General features: G+C 48.3%; 1 protein-coding gene and 1 pseudogene across 2 annotated transcripts in view; one reads left to right on the top strand and one right to left on the bottom strand.

Moving 5' to 3' along the window:
* Positions 1–7,369, bottom strand: part of CALN1 (calneuron 1) — a 145,777-nt gene that overhangs the window by 135,446 nt on the left and 2,962 nt on the right. The window lies entirely within an intron of this gene.
* On the top strand, positions 1,723–2,076 carry LOC107125764 (annotated as a pseudogene).

The following is a 7,369-nucleotide window of genomic DNA, read 5'->3' as shown; positions in this document are numbered from 1 at the left end:
CTCTACAGCACGGCTTGGCAGGGAATAAAGGGATAGAAAAGGAACAGAGGGCGTGAGACAGCAAGGTGCCCGACACCTTTCTGAAAGCAAAGCATCGCTTTGCCCCACCTCACCTCCAGGCAGACACCCTGCAGTTTCCCCTTTAAACTGAAGAAATTCTGCTTTGCTGCAGATTCAAAGGCTTTGGGATTGCCATGATGGGTCCTGCTTGGGAGGAGCATGACATCACGCGGATGTTCTCCTGACATCTGAAGGCTTCCTCCTGCATTCCCTTGTGGAAGGAGGTCCTGCCTCAGACCAACAAAAGCTCATCCTCAGATGTCTTCAGCATCATCTGAATTACCTTCCCTTTTTTAAAAATAAATAAATAAATCATTCTCTGATATTTCAGTTCTGCCAACTCGGAGAAATCCAGATTTGCCCAACTAAAGCATCCTGTGTGGATGAAGGTTTCTAAACTTGAAGCACTGGTCTCTTAGCAACCATCATACTCTTTGTATTAAAACGTAGCTGAGGGGAAATGACTGTGATCTTCTGGAGCCACATATGCACACGTCAGCTGGTGCCTAATCAAAGACTGACAGCCTTGCAGAATGGAGCTAAAAAGGAATCCCACGATGAATGTCACTGTGTGCGTTTTAAGGACTTATCAATGTACCAACCTAGGTATGGAAAACACACTGCTTCTGTACCAAGCAAAGAGGAAGCAGTTTTTAAAGGAAACAAGACAAGATGTTACAATCTGGTTCCCTTTTTTTAAAGCTCATTCCCCAGAACATCAATATTTCAAGTCTGTAGGGACACTTCTGAAGTTCACAGGGTTGGTGATCATTGTTGCTATGTACCACAATAGACTCTGCCTTCTAGTTCAGCAGTACCACTATGTCATTTTCAACTCCGGTCTAAATGGTCTTATTCTCTCCCTAAGTTATATGGTGATGCATGCTTCAAATGTGAAGCTGAGGATGAACATTCAGTAACGCTTGCCTCATCTCATCCCACTGTCTCCCTAGAAAAAACACACGCTGTGAATGGACTGAATGCAGATGCACTCAGAAGCTATCCTCAATAGAGTTTCCTAGCTATAGCATTTGGAGCCCCATTAAGTGCTAGTCACAGAAAATGTAATGCTGAAAAACCTAAACAAGAGGTTAGTTGTTAAGGCTCCACAGAGTATTCCAGATAAAATCTGTGAGTGATTTAAACTCTCGAGGGGAAAGAGGCTACGAAATGCAGAGCTTGTCATATGAAGTTTCAAGAAGCTTCCCCACCCCCAAATCTTTGAGAGAGTTGCTGGTGGAATCTATTTCTCTGTCAAAAACCAGGGATCCCTTTGGAAACGCCATTCTTTAATGTTCTTACAAATGTATTTAAAGTGCTGTCAAGTCACAGCTGCTTTTGGGCGACCCCAGCAAGTGGCTTACAAGGCAAGAGAGAAGCACAGGTGATTTGCCATGGCCTTCGTCTGCAGAGTGTTCCTCAGTGGTCCCCCTTCCAAGCACTGACCCTACCTAGTTTCCAAGATCTGACAAGATTGGGTGCCTTCCATCTCTGGAGCTCCATGCGCACGAACCCACCGGACGATCGAAGCCTCTCCGCCACTTCTCCCCGCCCCGCCGGAGCATGTGCTTCCGGACTGGGCAGGGAGAGGGGGCAAGGGGAGGTTCCGCTTCTCCAGGGGCAGATGCTGGTGGCAGAGCTTCCGCTGTGTCCAGGGGAAAGATGAACTATATGCCTGGCACCACGAGCCTCATCCAGGATATCGATAAGAAACTTTTGGTCCTCCTCCGAGACGGCAGAACGCTGACAGGATATTTACGAAGCATCGATCAGTTTGCCAACTTGGTGTTGCATCAGACAATGGAGTGCATTCTTGTGGGCAAGAAATACGGTGACATCCCCCGCGGCATCTTTGTGGTGAGAGGTGAGAACGTTGTTCTTCTGGGAGACCCAGAGAAGGAAAGTGACACCCCACTGCAGCAAGTGTCAATCGAGGAGATCCTGGAGGTACAGTGGGTGGAGCAGCAAGCGAAGCAAGAGTCGGAGAAGCTAAAAGTGCAGGCAGTGAAGGAGTGAGGCCTCTCCATCCCCCAGGCTGATACCCTTGATGAATAATAGACCGTCTGTTCGGACAGGCGGCTGCACCTGTGCGGCATTTGAACTGATGGGGTTTTATGTTGATCCATCTTTATGACCAAGGACTGGGGAGGGGGGTGCAGGACACAAGTTATTTGTGGCTTTTTGCTTTCTTGTTGCAAAATCAGTTCCTGACTCTCTTTAAATGTGTTGCTAGAGGAGGTGGAATGAATAAATAAAACACACACACACACACAAAGATTGGGTGCCTTTCCTCCAAATGTAAACAGAAGGCTCCAATTTAATGTATGCTAAAGGCTTGGGATAAAGATAGAAAAACTTTAAAATGCATGTGGAAATATATTTTCCCCCTTTTTACTTTTGGGGAACAACTTCTCCCCAAAACAGTCATTTAACTTACAAATGTCATTAGGTTAACAGCAGAAAACACATGAGCAAAACAAATTAAAGTACCCTATTCTAAAATACAGTGTGGCAGAACAACCCTTCTCTGACCTGCAGGCCTCATTCCGCCATGCCCTTTGAGATGTCTGGGTGCTTGTGGCCATCCAAGATCTCTGTCTGGCACATGCCACCCAATCTGGGGAGGCTTTTCTCTCCTCGACTGGTTTGACTGCTGCCACCACCTAGTCTTTGTAGGACTAGCCCACTGAGAGGACTCCCAGCTCCCCCTCCCCAGTTCTGAGGCCACACCTCAGTGTCTCCTGCTGTCCAGAGTCTAATTACCACAGGGACAGCTTGTTGCCTTGTGTGCCACCGGGGGAGCTGTCACTTGCCAACGGACGGCTCCTCCTGTTCTTCCTCGCACTTCTTTTAAAATAGCATGTGGTACAGAGAAATGCTACTAGCATTAAAATTTATAAAGCACTTATTAAAAAGAAAATATCCACACACATACTCTCTGCAGAGCACCAGTCCAAGGAATAGAAAAGAACAAGAGTCCAGTAGCACCTTAAAGATGAACAGAATTTGTGGCAGGGTTGGAGTTCTCATGAGTCACTGCTCACGAAATTTGTTGGTCTTTAAGGTACTTCCGGACTCTGACTGTTCTACTGTTACAGACAGACCAACATGTTGGGTTGCCAGGTCCCCCCTGGCCACCAGCAGGGGATGGTGGGGTGTAGGGTTGCCAGATCCAGGTTGGGGAACTCCTGGAGATTTGGGGGTTGAGCCTGTGGAGGACACAGGGACCTCAGTGGGGGGTACATCATGCCACAGAGGAGTCCACCCTCCCAAGCCTCCATTTTCTCCTGCTGGGGAACTGACCTCTGTAGTCTGGAGGTGAGCTGTCATTCCAGGGGATCTCCAGGTCCCACCTGGAGGCTGGCATCCCTACACACAGCTACCCATCGCAGTCTGAGGAATGGACTCAAAGGAAAAGAGTAAAATACAATTCCTCCACACATGTTTCCTTTACCATGAAGCATCTACTTAGTGCAGGCCAACACATGGCAATGACTGCCTCCCACAGACGTCAGGTAAGATTTCTGCTTACCCCGAAGAAATCAGCGCAAAAGAGACCCTCTTCCATGCTCCCAGGAGTTTTGTCAGCTTTCTTTCTCCTCTCAGTGATCATGTCAGGCCAGGTCAGGGGAGGTTTTCCTGAGGTGTCCAGGAGATTTTTCCTAAGTCATTCTAGCTCCTTATGTCCTTCAGATCTGTGTTCCCTACTGTCGAACTGGTGGGAGAGGTGAAGCTGTACCATCACAGTGTCTCTTGCTAGATCTATCAGCATTTCTAGAATGCTGGCTGAGGCAAGGCTGGAAAACAATTGAATTAACTTCCCCCCTCCTGCCTGTTCTCTGCCAACACAGAGAAAAACTTTTAAAAACTCAAAGTGAAAGCTTTGCTCACTTCAGACCTCCTGTGGCAAAACGGGCCTGCGTCAGCTGGTGGGCCTGGCTGTGCCCACCCCTCCTTTGCCTGCCCTGGCACCTGAAGGGGCCGTTTTCCTCCACTGCCTCTGGTTAGCCAGGACAGCCTCCTGACCTCTCTCCGGCAACCGGCCATTTTGCCCCATTTCTCACCCTTAGGGATTCTCCGACGCACTCCGAGTGTGTCCAAGCGGTTGGGGGAACTACGTGGTACAGAGGGACTTCTCACCATCAACAGTCAAAGGATTTATTCAAAACTCTTAACTATTTACAGGCATATCAAACGTGAACAGAAGAAACAAAACAACGGTGACAAAACGGCTCCATTTCTCTCCCTTCTCTAAACCCCTCGTGCCCTATCTAGGTGGTCTGCAGGGCAGGTACAAGTAGGGTTGCCAAGTCCATCTTCCACCCCCAGTGGATGATGTCACGTTGGGGACATCCGCCGCCGCCCCCCCTGCCCGCTCGAGCTCCAGAAACGCCAGTTCCCTGCACTTAAAGGAGCCGGCTTTTCCCTTTTGTTGTGTATTCAAAGCTGCCTTGAATGCAATATGTGAAACATCTAATTGAAAGGTAATTTTGAGCTTCGTCCTGGGCTAGGATCCTAAGTCATCCAATAGTATTGCTAGCCCAGGAAGTAACAAGCCAATCACTTCATGCAAGCTCCCTGAGTGGGAACTAATGTGATTGGACCTTATCTCGGCAACCTCATAGGTTGATATGTGTACAGTAGGTGTGGCTACATTAGCCGGGAATGTTTAAAAGCAGGACAGCTGCAATGTAAAGGCTGTTCTGGCTATCTGATGTTGATCCGTGTTGGAGTTGTGTTCGAGTTGAAGAATAAAGTTCCCGGGCAAATTGACCGGGAGATGGCTGATGGTGGGGGGAAGTTGATTTTCGAGGGGGCAGTATGTCAGCTAAGCTGCCATGTGTAGGGAGCGGCGTTCTAATTGTTATGCATTCTTTCCCACACGCTTAATTGCTTCACAGCTGGAACGCTTATCTGTAAAGAGTTACTGGAGGAGTGTGGTGTCTACCTTTCGTGGGATCATTCTGGTTCCCAGCTTCGCTACCGTTAGGGACTCTGGCCACCTCCCGCACGCGGGAGCCCATCTAATTGGGTATTGCTGGGGGGGCACATATGAATGCCCTATATCCTATTGTGCACATAGGTAACCCGCCATTCCTAACAGTGTTCCTGTTACTGCATCTATGGCTTTTCAATAAAAGTAAAACCTTCCTGGAAGCGGGTACTGCGTTGTCTTGCTGTGGGTCCTGACACTTTCCTGATGACACCATCTACGTAGGCAGTAATTTATTTGCAGTATTCTTCTTTCCCTTTCTAATCTATGGCCTTTGACAGGAAGAACTGATGAAAACACAACCTGCACTTCCAGGTCATTCACCTTTTTACCCAGAGCCACATAGTGTCTTTTAACATATTCTGGGCTGAGCAAGGCAGTACCGTTTATTCCCACATGGATGAGCAAGAATGGAAAATAATCCATAGGCTTGATGAGTCTTCCTACCCTTTCCATCACATCCTGGATGCATGCACCCAGCAGACAGCATACCTTTCGAGATGACAAGTCCAGTTGGCACAGCTCTCAGTAGAGAATCCCCAATTAACAACATACACCTTCTCCTATATTGGGGAGCAGAAGCTTGAGTCCTTTCATCCATGGGGGCCTGAGAAATTTCCTTCAATTTTTGTGGAGGCTGGGGGAAGAGCCCTTGTTACAGTGGCCCAGAATCAATATTTGTGAGGAGATCCTGAAACCAATTGCTTAGCAACAGAGGCTCAGAATATCTCCTGATTTTCCTGCTCCTGTGTGTTACATTCTTCCATGTCCCCTCCTCCTGTTTTGGGTGCTCCTCCATTTCCTGAAATACCTTTCTTTTCACCTCCTGTTGCCCTCTCAGGAGGGTTTCATGCATTCTGTCCATGAAATCTTCCCCTTCCCTTAAAAAGTGGTGTGGACAAGCATGCCTCAACTCCCTGTATCTTCTCCTCCAGTAGGGCTACCAAGTTACACTTGCTGCCAGTGTAGTTGCTGTTACCCTCAGGTAGGAATACGAACATGCCACAGACTTCGCACGTCACTGCCTCAGCTCCCTCACCGGCATTGCTGCTGCAATCCATTTCAGAATTAGTTCTGTTTATCTTGTACTTCCCTGATAACTCCCCTGCCAAACTGCCTCTCAAGACTACTCATGAAAGGTTTGCAGAAGCAAAAGAACTTAAGAAATATAGGATGTAAGAGCTACTCAGCAACCTACAGGGCCCCCAGGTCAGACCCCCAGGCTAAGAGCCATAGCATTAGAGCCCCTGAACTCTCACCCGTTGGCTCATGCCAAAGGCTCACACCTCTGGCGAGGAGGAGCCTTACACAATCGAAGGCTCACCCAGCAGAGGATGGGGCCAGCTCTCAGGCAAGGCAAAACTGCAAAAAGCTACAATCAGTTACACGCAGGCAAAAGAGACAAACAGAAACCACACTTCCTCAAACAGACACCACTATCCAATAGGCTATACACACCCTCAAACCCTGTCCTCCCACACAGTAGCCTCAGCTAATTCTTCTCAGCAGTTAAGGAAAGGCAAATAATAAAAACACTCACCACTCCAGCAGAAGCTCCCACTCCTGCTCATTCTCAGATACCAGCTGAATTTGGTCTGAAGAATTGTGCTTTGCTCATGAAAGCTTGGGTAGAACATCCGCCTCATCACACCTACCTCACAATCACTTTAAATGGAAATCTTTGATTTCCACTGGTTGGCCTGGGGTGCCTGCCAAGCTGTTGTGGCGTAACTTTGGGGAACCCCTGTTGAAATTCTGGAGATTCCCCCCCTATTTTTCTCTTATTATCCTTCAGAGACAGAGACCTTTGGAGACTTGGGGGTCTTCAAGCATAGGGGGGATTGTTTGCCTTGCTTCCATTGTCTGGGGGGGGGGCTCTGCCCAGGTGACGTTTCCCTGTGAGTTTGCTGTCACTGGCTTGTTCCTGAGCAGTTTTATGGATTCCTGTAAGTGCAGCTGTCTTTTCCAGACAGAGCCCTGGGGAGACCTTTCTTGGAGATCAGTAACCCCAGAAATGTAAACCCACCCACCCCGCAACTTAAAGAGATTGAGAGTGAGGTTCCCTGTGCATTTGGTTTGTGTAGCTTGCAGGGGGTCCATTCTACACACTTTTGAACCTGTGCCTGACATTTCTCCCAAAAGCACTTTTCTGGCTTGACCTTAGTCCTGTTGGTTTTGCAGTGTCATAGTGGCACTTGTTCTGCTGGGCACATTACACTGCATAAATGCCCTCCACCTCCAGTTTCTACTGAGCGATTCTCTGGTTTGACCTTATCCTCACCAAACTTGGAGGGCAGGTAGAGAAGATTCAGCAGG

This window comes from Gekko japonicus, unplaced genomic scaffold (assembly GCF_001447785.1).
Source record: "Gekko japonicus isolate JY-2015 unplaced genomic scaffold, Gekko_japonicus_V1.1 scaffold3172, whole genome shotgun sequence".
Taxonomy (NCBI): Eukaryota; Metazoa; Chordata; class Lepidosauria; order Squamata; family Gekkonidae; genus Gekko; species Gekko japonicus.
The sequence above is the reverse complement of the archived record's forward strand: the minus strand, read 5'-3'. Positions and strand labels throughout refer to the sequence as shown.